Source organism: Cibotium barometz, chromosome 9 (assembly GCF_041138505.1).
Source record: "Cibotium barometz isolate CiBa-2024 chromosome 9, ASM4113850v1, whole genome shotgun sequence".
Taxonomy (NCBI): Eukaryota; Viridiplantae; Streptophyta; class Polypodiopsida; order Cyatheales; family Cibotiaceae; genus Cibotium; species Cibotium barometz.
This window is the reverse complement of record NC_141054.1, coordinates 52,856,131-52,874,504: the sequence shown is the minus strand read 5'-3', so window position 1 is coordinate 52,874,504 and position 18,374 is coordinate 52,856,131.

Below are 18,374 nucleotides of genomic sequence, written 5' to 3'. Positions count from 1 at the left end.
AATCTCAGGCGGTCGATCCTTCATCAACCCTAAAATTAAGTGCGTATCTTGGCCGTTTGTCTCACTAACCCTATAATCCGGAGTGTACATCTTACAAACCCTAAAGTGCATGATACCATCGAACCTTGTTCGAGGTTATAAAACCGGAAAAGTTTTTTTTTTGCCTCATTGTCAAAAGTCGTTTTCACTCTCCTTACTCTCTTGATTTGGATTAGCATTAGTGGGCCCATTAACATTGTTTTATAGCTTCATTAGTGCTACTTAGCACTAAGCATTGGACCTTTCACATTGGACCTTTGTGTTAGGCTTAGGTTTTAGAATGGAGTCACGCGAGGAGGGCCGCTCGTCTATTGTGGACCTCATCACGCGCGGAAATAGACCGCGAGTTAGCGGCAGCTATCCATGTAGGAGTGCTAGAGACACACCCTCTACATTACATATAGTGGCAGACTTAGAGGCGATGTTTTTATCCCTTCGTAGCCTTCACAATATTGTTTATGTAGATGAGTGGATAGCCCACCATCGCACTGCTCCTGTGTCACATGGCCTGACATATCGTCAGGTCTGTGATCTTGGTCCAATTAGGGATGGAGCTTACTTAGATCTTTTCCTCCGATAGTCGTGGGATGAGGCCTGGGGTGGGCAAGCCCCTTACTATTTTGCGGTGTTCGCATCCTCGTATGGCGGCACATATCTATAGTCGATATGTTGTCGCATATGGAAGGATACCGAACAACCGCCAGATTCCCATATACTTCGCAAAGCAATTATATGCAAAGTTTGTCTTAAGGGAGGAGGTGGATTACACTAGCCATCGGCCTCCTGGTGGTGATGCTAGTCGAGGCCGTCTCGAGGACCAGGGTAGGCGGCCTCCACCAGTCCTTCGTGTAGCTCCTACAAATCCGACATTTGTGCCTATGTCGACAGTCGAGGCTCTTGGCACCCAGGTTAGCATCGACATACGGAGTACCACACGGAGAGCATCCAGCACATGGTGCGCTTGTTCTCACGATCACTACCGACGACAGATGTCGAGGTATTTACACATTTATTACTTCTTAAGTTTTTTTAGTCATTTATTTACATGTTTATATGTACTTTTCTATATTTTTACATGAGCGGCATGGTTGATTGTGTCACGTAGGGTCCCATACCTACCATTGATGAGAGACTCACTCAAGAGTTAGTAGAGGCGAGAGCGAAGATTGATCGCCTTAGAGCTGCATTGCAGAGACGGCAGAGGCGAGAGCGGAGATTGACCGCCTTAGAGCTGCATTGCAGAGACGGCAAAGGCGAGAGCGGAGATTTTGACCGCCTTAGAGCTACATTGCAGACGGCAGAGGCAGCTATTGTACAGGCACGGCATGCGAGAGAGTTTGACATCCAGCAGATAGGTTTCTCTTGCACGTAAAAGAGTTATACATAAGGTCCTAAGTCATAAATTTCTTTAAGTAATACCTAATGAGAGAGACTAATCAATTATTTTTATGCTTTACTTTTTGTGTAGGCTCGGACTGAGGTAGAGAGTTCTAGAGCTAAGGCGCAGCAGCACATGATTATGGAGCGGATTGCACAGCATAGGGCAAAGCAGTTGATACTACATGTTCGGGAGTTCTCCAGATCCTCAGACGTGATAGTGTCCTACTTGCCTTTATATCCACGGTCTCTTATAGAGGTTTTTTGACGACCTCTCCCTCACGATGCACCACCATTCCTCCGTGATGCTTGCTGCACTCTTTGTATCAAGGACATTGACAGTACTGGTGGATATGCTTTGGGATGTGGACATTTTTTTCATTTGTCTTGCATCACCCAGGAGCTAGTACGCTTCTCAGCATGTCCCTCTTGCCGTGCGCATGCGTCGACCTAGCGACATACAGAGTTTTGGGCATTGACGATCTTCACTGAGGTTTCCCTCGAGTAGATGCTAGATCTGACAGGCCTCTTGATTTTACCTCAGCTACTACTAACTTGGGACTTGACGCCACCGACAGAGATCAGGAGCCTGAGGTGCCTCCAAAGATTGAGCACATGAGTTTGATGCATACCAGAGAGTCCTTTTCACGAGAGCCAGATCAGAGCATATGAGCGTGTGGGTGGTGCTGGTCCTAATGGCACCTCGAGTGATGGTGCTAACAGCACTGCTTCTCATGAGCAGCATGTCCTTACAACAGAGGAGCTTACACGTGTAGAGTGGCAAACACGTACCATTACTGATTACAGATTTTGGGTTTATAGATAGAGATGTCTTGCAGTAGCACGACGTAGAGATAGGGAGAGGGCTATAGCAGCTTATGGGACTCATGAGCTCCCGAGTACACCGGCACCAGCTCATGATCTTGCCTTTGAGGCAAACCTCCCTGCAGATATTCGACAAACCCCCGTATAGCCGGCACAGCCTCCTCGATGTGCACAGCAACCTCAATGCGCACGTCGACCAGTAGTTAGAGATGACAATTTTGATTGGGTAGCCGTTTTTGATAGTGACTAAACTCAAACTAGCTGGGTTAGCTCACTTACATTGTACTTAGATTTATGGGCAGTGACTAACCTCAAACTAGCTAGGATAGCTCATTTTCATTATGCCTTGATCTTTTGAGTTAGTGGCTAAACCCAGAGTAGTTGGGTTAGCTCACATTTTGATGTACTTATTTGATGTTTATATCATTATGAGTTTTTTTATTATTGAGTATCATTATATTTTAGTTGATATTTTTGGTTTTTTAATTTTTTTAACACTTTGGCTATCATATTGTTTGTTGAAAATCCCCATGCCATCATACCCAAACATGCTCCGATATGGGGACCAAACTTTGCAAGCATGTGGGGGGGACCCACCCCCAAATGCTTGCAAAGTTTGGTCACAAGCACAGCATGTTTGGATTAGTGCAGATTTTTCAAGTCTCTTGGTGCTTAAGAGGCCATGGAAAATTCGAACTTTCCCTATACCATCGTACTACCCAAACATGCTCCGATATAGAGACCAAACTTTGCAAGCATGTGGGAGGGACCCACCCCCACATGCTTGCAAAGTTTGGTCACAATCAGAGCATGTTTGGATTGGTAATTAGCGCCTAGTGCAAATTTTTCAAGTCTCTTGGTGCTTAAGAGGCCATGAAAAATCTGGGCCTTCCCCATACCATCGTACCTAAACATGCTTCGATGGGGACCAAACTTTGCAAGCATGTGGGGGAGACCCACCCCCACATGCTTGCAAAGTTTGGTCATAATTAGACCAAGTTTGGATTGGTAATTAGTGTCCAGTACGGATTTTTCAAGTCTCTTGGTGCTTAAGAGGCCATGGAAAATCCGGACCTTCCCCATACCATCGTACCCAAACATGCTCTGATGGGGACTAAACTTTGCAAGCATGTGGGGGGGACCCACCCCCACATGCTTGCAAAGTTTGATCACAATTGGAGCATGTTTGGATTGGTAATTAGTGCCCAGTGTGGATTTTTAAAGTCTCTCGATGCTTAAGAGGCCATGGAAAATCCGGGTCTTCCCCATACCATCGTACCCAAACATGCTCGAATGGGAACCAAAATTTGCAAGCATGTGGAGGAGGCCCACCCCCACATGCTTGCAAATTTTGGTCACAATCGGAGCATGTTTTGATTGGTAATTAGCACCCAGTGCGGATTTTTGAAGTCTCTCGGTGCTTAAGAGGCCATGGAAAATCCGAGTCTTCCCCATACCATCGTACGCAAACATGCTCAGATGGGAACCAAACTTTGCAAGCATGTGGAGGGGCCCACCCCCACTTGCTGGAAAAGTTTGTGGAGCATGTTTGGATCGGTAATTAGCGCCCAGTGCGGATTTTTCAAGTCTTTTGGTGCTTAAGAGGCCATGGAAAATCCGGGTCTTCCCCATACCATCGTACCTAAACATGCTCCGATGGGGACCAAACTTTGCAAGCATGTGGGGGTGGATCCCAAGGACTAAACTTTGCGAGCATGTGGGGGGACCCACCCCCACATGCTTGCAAAGTTTGGTCACAATCGGAGCATGTTTGGATTAGTACTTAACGCCCAGTGCGGATTTTTTAAGTCTCTTGGTGCTTAAGAGGCCATGGAAAATCCGGGCCTTCCCTATACCATCGTACTACCCAAAAATGCTCCGATGGGGACCAAACTTTGCAAGCACCTGGGGGAGACCCACCCCCACATGCTTGCAAAGTTTGGTCACGATAGGAGCATTTTTGGATTAGTAATTAGCACCCAGTGCGGATTTTGCAAGTCTCTTAGTGCTTAAGAGGCCATGGAAAATCAAAGCCTTCCCTATACCATTGCACCCAAACATGCTCCGATGGGGGATCAAACTCTGCAAGCATGTGAGGGAGGGTCCATCCCCACATGCTTGCATCGAAGCATGTTTGGGTTAGTAATTAGCGCTCAGTGCAGATTTTTCAAGTCTCTTAGTGCTTAAGAGGCCATGGAAAATCCGGGCCTTCCTCATACCATCGTACCCAAACATGCTCCAATGGGAACCAAACTTTGCAAGCACGTGGGAGGGAGCCCACCCCCACATGCTTGGAAAGTTTGGTCATGAGTCAGAGCATGTTTGGGTTAGTAATTAGCGCCTAAGGCGGATTTTTCAAGTCTCTTGATGCTTAAGAGGCCATGGATATTGGAGGCCTTGCCCATACTATCATACCCAAACATCCTCCGATGGGAACCAAACTTTGCAAGCATGTGGGGGGGGACCACCCCCACATGCTTAAAAAGTTTGGTCACGAAGCATGTTTGGATTGGTAATTAGCGCCCAGTGCAGATTTTTCAAGTCTGTTGGTGCTTACCAGGGCAATGGAAACTCCGGGCATTCCCCATACCATCGTACCCAAACATGCTCCGAGGGAACCAAACTGTGCAAGCATGTGGGGGGGACCCACCCCCACATGCTTGCAAAGTTTAGCTATAATCGGAGCATGTTTGGATTGCTAATTAGTGCCCAGTGTGGATTTTTCAAGTCTCTTGGTGCTTAAAAGGCCATGAAAAATCCGGGTCTTCCTCATACCATCATACCCAAACATGCTCCGATGGGAACCAAACTTTGCAAGCATGTGGGTGGGGAGGAGGGAGGGGCACCCCGACCTGCTTGCAAAGTTTGGTCACAATCGGAGCATGTTTGGATCGGTAATTAGCGCCCAGTGCGGATTTTTCAAGTCTCCAAACATGCTCTAATGGAGACCAAACTTTGCAAGCATGTGGGGGTGGGCCCCGGGGACCAAACTTTGCAAGCATGTGGGGGGGCCCACCCCACACGCTTGCAAAGTTTGGTCACAACAATCAGAGCATGTTTGGATTAGTAATTAGCGCCCAATGTGGATTTTCAAGTCTCTTAGTGCTTATTAAGAGGCCATGGAAAATCAAGGCCTTCCCCATACCATCGTACCACCTAAACATGCTTCGATGGGGACCAACCTTTGCAAGCATGTAGAGGGACCCACCCCCACATGCTTGCAAAGTTTGCGGAGCATGTTTGGATTGGTAATTAGCGCCCAGTGCGGATTTTTCAAGTCTCTTGGTGCTTAAGAGGCCATGGAAAATCTGAGCCTTCCCCATACCATCGTACCAAAACATGCTCCGATGGGGACCAAACTTTCCAAGCATGTGGGGGGGACCCACCCCCGCATTCTTGCAAAGTTTGGTCACAATCGGAGCATGTTAGGGTTAGTAATTAGCGCCTAGTGTGGATTTTTCAAGTCTCTTGGTGCTTAAGAGGCCATGGAAAATCCAGGCCTTCCCCATACCATCGTACCCAAACATGCTCCAATGGGAACCAAACTTTGCAAGCATGTGGGGAGGCCCACCCCCACATGCTTGCAAAGTTTGGTTCTCGTCGGAGCATGTTTGGGTTAGTATTTAGCGCCTAGAGCGAATTTTTTAAGTCTCTTGATGCTCAAGAGACCATGGAAATTCGAGGCCTTCCCAATACCATCGTAGCCAAACATGCTCCAATGGGAAACCAAACTTTGCAAGCATGTAAAGAGGCCCACCCCCACTTGCTTGCAAAGTTTGGTCACAATCGAAGCATGTTTGGATTGGTAATTAGCGCCCAGTGCTGATTTTTTAAGTCTCTAGGTGCTTAAGAGGCCATGGAAAATCCGGGCCTTCCCCATACCATCGTACCCAAACATACTCCAATGTTGGGGACCAAACTTTGCAAGCATGTCGAGGGGGACCCACCCCCACATACTTACAAAGTTTGGTCATAATCGGAGCATGTTTAGATTGGTAATAAGCGCCCAGTGAGGATTTTTCAAGTCTCTTGGTGCTTAAAGGCCATGGAAAATCTGGGCCTTCCCCATACTATCGTACCTAAACATGCTCCGATGGTTGGGGAACCAAACTTTGCAAGTATGTGGAGGGGGGACCCACCCCCACATGCTTGCAAAGTTTGGTCACAATCGGAGCATGTTTGGATTGGTAATTAGTGCCGAGTGCAGATTTTTCAAGTCTCTTGGGGTGCTTAAGAGGCCATGGAAAATCCGGATCTTCCCGATACCATCGTACCCAAACGTGCTCTGATGGTGGGAACCAAACTTCTCAAGCATGTGGGAGTGGGCCCCAGGGACCAAACTTTGCAAGCACGTGGGAGGGCCTACTCCCACATGCTTGCAAAGTTTGGTCACAATCCGAGCATGTTTGGATTGATAATTAGCACCCAGTGCAGTTTTTTCAAGTCTCTTGGTGCTTAAGAGGCCACGAAAAATCCGAGCCTTCTCCATACCATCGTACCCAAACATGCTTCTATGGGAACCAAACTTTTCAAGCATGTGGGGAGGACCCACCCTCACATGCTTGCAAAGTTTTGTCACAATTGAAGCATGTTTGGATTGGTAATTAGCGCCCAGTGCAGATTTTTCAAGTCTCTTGGTGCTTAGGAGGCCATGGAGAATCCGGGTCTTCCCCATACCATCGTACCCAAACATGCTCCGATGATGGGGACCAAACATTGCAAGCATCTCTCTTTCTCTCATGAGCTACCCTTTTCCTCTTTTCTTGAACTTGGTGGATGGGGGGAAGTCTAGTCCTGAAGTTTACCAAGCCTAGATTTCCAAACCTAACTAGGATTGGTTTTAGTTTTAGACTTGAAAAGGGCAGAGTGGACACAATATGGGAATTTTCACTTGGGAGGATTAAAAATGGACCTTCCCATACTCAAATTAAGTCAATTTTTTCAATAAATTCATGGCAACAAGCATATTGTTCCCTATAGTTTTTAGATTGAAAGATTCAATATTTTTTTCTAGAATTAAATTACAATTGCTTTAATGGACCTCTCACAGTCTCATAACAAATTTTCCAAAGTAAATCTACAAAAATCCAACCGTTAGATTTGTAATTTTACCTTATACCCACATTCATCACTAGATCCATATAATTTGAGCATTTTAAATGGTAGATGTGGTGGGAGCACAAAATAGCATGTTTTTTAACAATTCTAATGCCTTTTAAATAATACAAAAAATAGTAGAACACATAAAAAATTACTCGATAAATCAAGTTAAGCTCTATGTTATTTGATATGCAAAGTGAGAACATCATGAGTAATAATGTAAAAGTTATAGGCAATTTACTCACATTCATTGTACCTGTCTAAACCTCCGACAAGGCTTGTATACAATTTTGGTTCCCAAAGAAAAGGAGATTTGCAATTATTGGATATTTGATCAAATTATAGTTTTAGGCGTCCAACTTTGCATATGATGTTTCATTAGAAAACCTTGAAGTGAAACTCCTTGCCTAACTAGGAGAGATTGACTATTCTTCTTGAAAAAATGCTTGTTTTCAAGCTAAAGCCAAGGGTGCCCACTACATGAAACTAGATAACCTCATCTTGCAACCACCCATATGTGCTCAAAAGAACACAAATTTGCTCACGTAAAGTGTAGTGAAAATGGCACTAAAATGCCTCAACATATTGTTGTTATGACGAATAGGAGAAAAAAATAGAGTCATAGCTCGCATGAAATTAATGTACTTCATTGCAAAGGAAAACTTAGCAATCATGAAGTATGAAAATTTATGCAATTCAATCTATGCATTGGAAGTGGATGTAATGCCATGCAGAAAGAATTGTTCATTCTACACCAACATGATGGAGAGTAGAGTTTGTATTTTCTATCTCTAAATACTTGGAAGATTTATAACTTTAGTAACTCTTAAGCAAGTTCTTTTTATGGCATCATGGTGGATGAGATAACTGATAGAGCACTAGAAAAGCATCTTATTGTTTATGTATCATTCTTATCTAGGAATGGAAGAGGCATGTAGAACATCATGGAATTTGTAAAGTTAATCATGGTTAATAATGGGTGCGCCCAAACAAATTCAATGCAATCATGGATGTGCTAAATGAAAAAGTAATTGAGTTGCAATGCTTAGTGGGTGTATATCCACGGATGGTGACAGTTCTATGCTTGGTTGTCATGATGGATTGGTTGCAAAGTTGACACTTGTAATTCCTCATCTCATTAGTATGCATTATGTAACACATAGAGAATCTCTAATAGTTCTTAATGCATCAAGATTTGTACCTACCTTTTCACATGTTGATAAGATTGCTAACAAGATTTACTCATGGATTGATGCATCTAGTTTGAGGCACAAAGATTTTCAACACCTTCGTGAAATGAATATTCAAATTTTGGAGGTTTTACAAATACATGATGTGAGATGGTTAGCTAGAAGAAGTTTCATGGTTAGATTGGTAAAATTGATGCCAACTATCTTGAGACTTTGGAAGGAAAGACTTCTACTTGGTATGACAAATATACAAGGTTTTGTTTTGTATCTACATGTTTACTGATGTATTACATGACTTGGATATAAGAAGATGTTTTGGATATAATATCTTTCTCCACATGTATTAAAGTAACTTTGTCATCACTGTGAGGAGAAAATTTTTGCAAGAGAAATTTGCTAAAGACATATTGTACTTGAAAGGCTTCATAGAAGAAACTCGCAATAAACAATGACACACTACGACATACTAATAAAGGCAAGGAATATACACATACACTTTTGTACTTAAGCATTCTTGGCAAAGATAAGAAAGGTATTTCATTAGACATTGAGGGAGAAAATATTGATGCATGTGATTTTGGCTAAAGCTTTTATGCAGAAGGTCATGGATTGCATTAATGATAAGTTTCCAGAGATCTACTTCTTCAATACAACCAAATTGTTTAGTCCTCAATATTACCTGCATGCCTTAAAACAAAGGGAGGAGAGAACATCTCTTTGGTTGAATAAACTATTGGAGAAATTTTGAGATCATGTGGTGGATGCTCAAGGATGCAAAAATGAGTTGAATACGTTTGTGGATACTATGTAATTAGGATATGAAGGCATGGCTTTGAAGGATGGATGATGGCATGTATTTTCTTGTACTTCACATTGGCATGGAACATTTCCAAACTTGATGAAGTTATGGCAAGTCGTTCTAGTTCTTCCCATTTTAACTATTCCTTGTAAGACGAGCTTCTCCAACAAATTATTATCAAAGATGTTCAGTGTCAATCTTGAAAGTTGATACTTTAGAAGCACTAATGAGAGTCTCATTACTTGGACCCAAATTGGTAAGTATTGATTATGAGAAAGTCTATGAAAATTGGAAGCTTGTAAAAGCAAGACGAATATGTGATTTGTAAACTTATTTGTCAAGATATATATTTTGTGAGAGAGACAATTATGTGTTGTTTATCGTTACTCTTTACTTTAAGAAGTTGTATTTTAGGATTCTCTTCTTTATGTTATTTTTAAATTCATGTCAAAGTATCTAAGAGCCAAGGATGAAAAAAAATGAAGCCTTAAATTGATAGGAAAGTTGCATACTGAATCCCTTAAATCCCTTTAACTTAGACATCTGTATACAACTTAAATGTCAATTTAAGACTTCATTTTTTTCACCCTTTGCCCTTGGATGCTTTAACACGAATTTAAAAATAACATAAAGAAAAGAATCCTAAAATATAACATTTTAAGGTAAAGAACACATAATGGTATCTCTCACAAAATATTTATCTTATCAAATAAGTTTACAAATCACGTATCCGTCTTGCTTTTACAAGCTCTCTTCTCTGAATCAATACTTGCCAATTCAAGTCCAAGTAATGAGACCCTCATTAGTGCTTCTAAAGTACAAACTTTCAAGCATTGATAACGAACATCTTTGATAATAATTTGTTTGAAAAAGTTTTTTCACAAGGAATAGATGAATAGATAAAATGGAAAGAATTAGAACAACTTCCTTCATCAAGTTTGGAAATGTTCCATGCCAATGTGAAGTACAAGAAAATACCTGTCGTGCATCCTTAAATGCCATACCTTCACATCCCAAGTACATAGTATACACAAATGTATCCAACTCATTTTTGCATCTTTAAGTATCCACCACATGACTTAAAAATTTCTCCAATATTCTTTTCAACCAAAGAGAGGTTCTTTCCTCCTTTTGTTTTAAGACATGCGGATAATATTGAGAACTAAACAATTTGATTGCATTGAAAAAGTAAATGTCTAGAAACCTATCATTAATGAAATCCACAATTTTTTGTACAAAAGCTTTAGCCAAAATCACACATGCATTAGTATTTCCTCCCTCACTATCTAATTAAATACTTTTCTTATCTTTACCTAGAATGCTTACGTACAAAGTGTATGCGTATTTTTCTTATCTTCATCATTAGTATGTCACAGTGTGTCATTGTTGTTACGAGTTTCTTCTGTGTGAAGCCTTTCAAGTACAATGTGTCTTTAGTAAATTCGTCTTGTTAAATTTTTCTCCTCATCAGTGATGACAAAGTTACTTTAATACATGGGGAGAAAGATGTTATATCTAAAACATCTTCTTAGAACTTTTTGTTTAATATATCCGAGTCATGTAATATATCAACAAACATGTAGATACAAAATAAAACTTTGTATATCAGCAATTTATCATATCAAGTAGAAGCTCCTTCCTTCCAAAATCCCAAGATAGTTGGTATCAATTTTACCAATCTAACCATGACACTTCTTCTAGCTAACCATCTCACATCATGTATTTGTAAAACCTCCAAAATTTGAATATTCATTCCACGAAGAAGGTGTTGAAAATCTTTGTAAATTAGAGTTATGTTCTCTCATAACTACAATGCCTTATCAACTTGCATAAAGATTGTTTTAAGATGAGATTGAGTAAGTCATATAATAACATATTAAAACACATGTGAAGTACAAATTTCTTTTTTTAAACTTATGACAAATATCATTTTAAAATCATATTTTCAAGTTCAAATTATTGACTTCAAAAGATAAGTACTTACCAATTACTTATAACAAACACCATTTTCAAGTTCAAAATATTGCTTTCAAAAAGATAAGTTAAGTACTTACTTGTTTTAAGAGATCTCTTTTTTAGACTCTTCCAAGGTAGAGCTTGCTTTTACTTGCTTCAACTTCCGATGAGCAACACCAATGTCTTAAACCTACAAGAACCCAAACAACGTGAACTAAGTTGTGCTACAAGCCTACATGTAAGAATGAATAGTATACATAACTTGCTTTTACTTGCTTCAGCTTGGAATGAGCAACACCAATGTCTTGACCTACAAGCACCCAAACAACGTGAACTAAGTTGTGCTACAAGCCTACATGTAAGTATGAAGAGTATACATAACTCAAAAAATTAAACATGTAAGTATGAAGAGTATACATAACTCAAAAAATTAAACACTACCTACAAGCCTACATGTAAGTATGAAGAGTATACATAACTCAAAAAATTAAACACTACCTATAGTTTAACATTGGGAGAAAATGGAATATTACTAAAATAAAATATAATTCTATCAAGAAAAAATGAGTGTGGGTAATATCCTATGTCAATAAATTAACTCTACTTAGTGTCCATATATGGAATGCTTAACCCCCTCATTAGCATGCCGATTATTTATTTATTAACGCTTTTAACCCCCTTGCACAACAGCCTGCTTCGTCTAATCGTGAAACTCTAGGGTACGGAAATCACAAAATGTCATTAATCAGATAATCGTACATCCAGTCGTTTAACCAAAGCACACGTTGACGTTGCCATTAAGCACCGTAGTCAAAATATTTATACTCATAGAGTCAATCACACAAGCAAAACGTTACTACATTGCGACAGCATCGTTGCCAGGTTGGCGAATCACGATAGAGTTAATTACCAATGGCGAACGTTACTATACAGATAATGCACGCAATGCGCATCGTGGAGAGGGGTTGGCGATAGAGTTAATTACCGATGCTCTTGCCTGTTGTGTTGGCCAGTCTCCAGGCCTGAAGTGTAGTACTAGTCCGTCATGGCGTCACCCGTGGATCGCCCGATGCCTGGAGAGTCGAGACTGATAATAATACATTAATAACAGGAGATCAAACATGTTACAAGTTACAACTTACGCCGGCCGCCACTGCCAAATGACTCTACAGCGTTAATTTTACCTCCACAGGGTGTTGCGGCTTGCCTGCTGCCTGCTAGTGGTGCCGCTGCTGCTCGTGGTGCATGCAGCTTTGCTGGTGTTGCTAGTAGCTACTGCTCCAGCATTGGCTCCTCAGCGGCCAGCCTCTCCCTCCACTGCTGCCCCCCTGGTGGCTGAAGTCTAACTCGGTAGTATAGCCTGAGGTATGAGGTAGTGAGGCCCGAGGGGGATGCGCACCTGCGCAACACTCTGAACAAAGACCTTAAGGCCTAGAGCTTAGAGGATATGCAGGCTGGTTGGCAAGTGGGCAGCAGTGAGTGAGATACTGAGGGAGGTGCTTGGGAGGTTGGAGGATTTAAAGGAGAAGCTTGAAGGGCGGGCCAAGAGTTAGGCGGCCAAGTTGGCGCCAAAAATTCAATCCCCCACCGCCTTGGGCCTGCCATTCGAATCTATTTCTTTAGATATTTGTAACGTCTGAATATTACATATTATATATTTTATATATAAGTAATACAGGGGAGATTACAAAACCTGATGGGACAAAAGCTGAGGCTCCACACCAAAGATGCTCTAAAATTGCCAGGACACACAGCATGGAGCGAAGCCACCTTCCCTTTGAAGCTATGATGAAGGTGCCATAACAATGGAGTAGAATACACTAACATTAAGGAGGAAGCAGATGAAAAGGCGTGTAGAGCGGTGGCAGTGATGCTCCAAGTCAAGCCAGTAGACCGATATAACAGAATTGAGCTGCATAAATTGCACAAGATACATGAGGAGCAGCCGGATGACTGGGCATAATATCATGTCCACAAAGATCTGGATGCCCACGCCTCTAAAGTCTGCAACCTCTATGATCTCCTTACCCAGGTGCTTAGCCACATAGGCCAAGTTCCACTGCTCAAAGAACCCCAACAAATCCAAGCAGAAGAACCACGGGTGAAGGAGGTGCCTTCCTTTGATGCTAACTTGGCCAAGGAAACAATAGCTGCAGAGAATCAAGTACTGCTCAAAGACACCAAAACATTAGTCACCCAGCTGCAATCCTGCTCGCCCTAATGCAAAACAAGTGATTAAGAAGGAATTAAACCCAAAAACCACTAACCCCGCCTTCTCTTGTACTTCACCTCCTAGAGCTTGAAGTAGGCTTTGGTTTTCTTGGCCTTCGTAAATGCCTGCAATGAGGGTACCCCTGCAACTTTCAGGCTAAAACCTGGGCTTCATTTTGAAGCTTTGGTAAATTAATTGGGTTTCATCACTGCAACCTTTGGTAAATTCAAAGGTGTCGTTTGAAGCCCAAAAAGGTCATTGAAGCCCATTCTGGGCTTCAAATTTAAGCACTGCCGGTGATGTCTTCCACACTGGTCTCCTGTAGTGGACTCTGCTCGTGGAGCGACACTGTCTCCAGACTTGTTTGAGGATCCTTTTAAATTATAACCTTGTGGCTCCGTGAGTTGTTGTACTCAGCATGAAGTTAGTGAGATGATGAAAAGATGGTCAACAGTGTAACAGTGTGAGCATTCAATTTAGGTATGTGAAAGGTGTTGTGAATATTGGAGTTAACTGTTCACGCGTGAACTTCTGAGGTTATTCACGTGTGACTATTAAAGAAATTCACGGGACTAGTCATGGTTGAGCTCTTGGAAGTATTGGGGATGCTCAAGCAGCATGTGGACCATGAGTAAATGAGAATTCTTAAAACCGTGATTATCTAGGAATTTCACTATGCTTTGTAAAGCTCAGGTTACTCGCTTGTTCTCAAGGTTTTTTTTTTGACAATTTATGAGGTAATATATATAATTAAAATTGGTCCTTTAAATTTTTTTTCAAAAGTTTGGTAGACTTAAGAGTTCAAAAGTGTCAAAGGTTGGAATCCCAGAGCAAGTTCCATCTCTTTTTCCAGCTGGAGGGGCTCCAATTTACATTCCAGATTTTATTGCAATACAACACATTGGCATCCCCATTTCTCATTAATGAATATATATCTCTAGTTCTACCATCTTTGAGTTTGACACCATTGAGCCAAGCCCAATCTTTAATCCAAACTAAGGTATCAGTAGCAGTAGAGCATAACTCCCTTTGAAGCAACTCCAAAACCTGAGCCATCAGATCTCTTTCCTTCCTAACTAGCTAATATTCAAAAGATAACTGACCCACATCTTTCCACCCTACCAAATCCCTATCCCAACAGTCAACCATATGCCTAATGCCTTTATTGTTGAGACTCTTTGCAATATATATATCAAGTAGGGCTAAAGGCGGATTAAATTTATGAGTCCACCATATACCCAAACTGACCATAGAATTGCATGTTACTCCGCCTCCTCCATCCCAGACCATGATAACCAAACTGTCCTTCCGAAATTTGCATAGCATTTTGCAAAGAGCTGAGCTGGTGATCGTAAGAGAAGCACATGAAAAGAGTTTATCCTTCCAGTTTAGATTCCCCCATTGACATTTAGCCTTAACATCAGAGAGCTCCACCAGTTCCCTCATCATTAGTGCCCAAGTGATGTTCTCAGATAAACATCTAGGGAGCATCAAAGTATTTCTCACACAATACAGTGAGTGGGCATATGAATAATACCAATGTCCCCTTCCTTTTTAGGAATTGAAAGTTTGTCCCATGCAAGCCAAGCACATACTTTTTTTTCCCCATTACCATTTCTCCAAAGAAAATCTCTAATAGGGCCTATGATTTTCTTCCAGTGACACTTCCCAATATTCAACACAGGGCACAAAAACATAACAAAGTCAATATTAGATAAAATGGGAAAAATCCCTCAAAATGGGAATGTATTTAAAAAATTTGTTTTGGCCATAACTTGAACATGCAAACTCCACATTTGTCGGACAAAGTAGATCTAGATTCTACTTTTCAAGCTCTTTCCAATGATATGTCACATGAGTATGTTTTGACAAACTTTTGGATGAGTTTACCATACCCCCACTTTTTCCATGGGAATGGGATTTTTCCCACTTTATCTAATATTGACTTAACATAGGCATTCAGTACCGTGTTGCAAATATCAACCCTACTATGAAAGGGGACTCTGATGCCTTCCACTTTTTCAATTTGTCCAGAAGCCTATTTATAGCCCACATTACCAATTGTTTATTAGTAACCCCAACACCAAAAGGTATACCAAGCAGTCTGACAATTTGGCCCTTCTGCACCACCTCACAGCCCCAACTTTGCATGTCAAAATCATTATCCTCAGTCAAGCTTATAGTTCTAGATTTTAGAATGTTACATTTAGAACCAGAGGCATTGGCAAACTCTTGCACTATCTCTAAGGCCAATCTCACATTATTGTTCTCAGCCCTTAGAAACAATAAAGAATCATCAGCAAAAAATTGTATAACTAATTTTTCACTATACTTGAGATTTAACCTAGTAATATTCCCTTCAATGCATGCTGATTCTAGAGAACTTATCAAAGGGTGGGAGGTAATAGCAAACAACAAGGGTGCTAATGGATAGCCTTGTCTAACTGATCTGCTAATTTCAAACCCCCCTACCACTCTTCCATTAAGCAACACTTTAGAGTATCCTCCCTAGGATAAAGTGTAAATGCATGTTGCCATTTTGGTCCCAAAACCCAGTTTTTCCATCACTCTAGCTACAAATGACCAATGAATCCTATCATATGCTTTCTCTAAATCCACTTGCAACATGATGCATTTTTGTTGAGTTTTAATAGCCACATCCCTTCCCAACAATGCTGCAAAAATGTTATCATAAATCGACCTTCCTTTAATAAAACCATATTGTTTTCTGGAAACAACATCTTGCAGCACATGGGTGATTCTAAGAGCAATCACTTTTAACAAGGTAATAGGCCTCCAATGACCAAACTTGTTGTAAGCAGTTTGTTTTGGGATGAGCTTTACAAGCCCTTCTTTAAAACCCTTATCCCAAAGCCTTGAATTGAAGGCTTTCTTACAAATATCACCCACCACCTCTTTCAAGGAAGGCCAAAAGGCTATAAAGAACTCTGTAGATAGGCCATCCCAACCCGGGGTTTCCTCCCTCCCCAGCTTTAGCAAGGCACACCAGCATTCATCCACCTCAATGTCTCTTTCTATTCATCTAGCTTTATTTGAGTCCACCATTTGTTTCAGTATACCCAACAGCCTATCTAGCTTGAAACCTCCTCAATGTCTCTTTCTATTCATCTAGCTTTATTTGAGTCCACCATTTGTTTCAGTATACCCAGCTTGAAACCTCCTCAAAGAACAATCCTCCTTCAGACTAAGGGTGTATCCCAAAAATTTCACCCATTTCAAAGCCAATGTGTTCATATCATTCAAAGGGGTACCATCTTTATCCAGAATGCTTCCCATGATCTCACTATAACTCTTCTTCTTTGGAAGTTTAAATAGCCTATTGGATGGTTTTCTTTTGTTGTTTAATTGATTCCATTTGGCCTAATTCTCATGTTCTCTATAACATCTATCCTCCTCCTTAATACTAGCCTAGCACTTAAAATACAAAGTTGTATATCAGCAACATCCAACCCTATGGTTTGTCTCTTCACTCACCACCAGAAGTTCCTCTAACAAGGTAGTCCACTTCCTTCTCTCTCCTATCCTTTCCTCAGCCCTCAATTTACCCATAGCTCTGATAATCCCTTGCATTTCATTGGCAAACTGCCCTCCAAGAGCCATCAGCCCTCTTTCTCCTTTTAAGTTTTCTAATTGCTTCTTCTGTATATTCCACAAAGAATGGGTCCTTTAGGAGCAAATTATTCACTCTCAATTTCGTTATTGGGAAATGAGAAAGATCTATGTCAGCCCCATCATTAATGGTCTAGCTCCACTTCAAAGGAAGGTGATCAGAAAGTGTGGAGCTATAGTCAACTAAAACTCTCAAGGTGTGGGGCACCCATGAGGCCTACTGGCAAAAGATGATTCCATCAATTCTACAAGAAGATGAAAGATATTGAAGGCTAAAATAAGTATGCCCTGGCTTGTCTCTCGAATCATCCAAATACCAACTATCCTTGAGCCCCAACCTCCTTCTAAGCTCTTCCCATTTCCATTTTTCCTTCTAAGCTCTTCCCATTTCCATTTTTCCTTCCCTATAAGAACAGAGCTACCACCACATCTATCAACCACCTTTTCCACCATGTTGAAATCCCCAAGAACAATACAAGGAACTTGTGCATTTAAACTGGCAATCCGATTCCACATATTGCTCCTAAATTTATGATTGTGTGCCCCATATACATTAATAACCCATATTCTCTCCCCATCTACTAAGATCTCAGCCACACTAAGATTCTGCCCTCAAGGTGATTAGCTATAACACTGGGATTAAGGTCTCTCCTAACTAGAGTCATAACTCCACTATACCCAAAGTTAACTCTGCCATAAAATATTTCCCATTCGTTGAATCTATCCAATCTCTAGACATTTTTCCAAAAAGATTGTGCTCCTGTCCAGCAAAAACCGACAAGCCCCAAGAATTGACTAATCCCCAAAATAGAGCATTTTTCTTTTTGTCCTTAATGCCCTTAACGTTCCATGTGCACCCCGTAAACTCTAAAGGATTCTTCACCATAAAGCAGTTGCCGAAATCATCTCAACTTCCTCCTCATTCCTCAAGTTACCATTAGGGGGCATTTGAACATATTTTGGGCCTTTTACTAATGAAAGTAATTAAGTAACGGGCCAATAGGAATAGAGGATTGTGCACATTTGGTCTCCTTTGAATATAGGGAGGGAGACTAGGTTGTAGGGAGGGGACTAGGCTTTGAGTATTAATAATTACCCTTGTCCCTTTAAAAAAGTAGGGGGTTTAGGGTAGGTATGGTCCCACCATTTTTGTGGCTCAAAAAATCCTTAAAATGTTGAAATTTTTAAGATCCCCCCAAAACTCACTTTCCCCCCCAAAAACCCATCTCAAATTTCATTGTAGTCA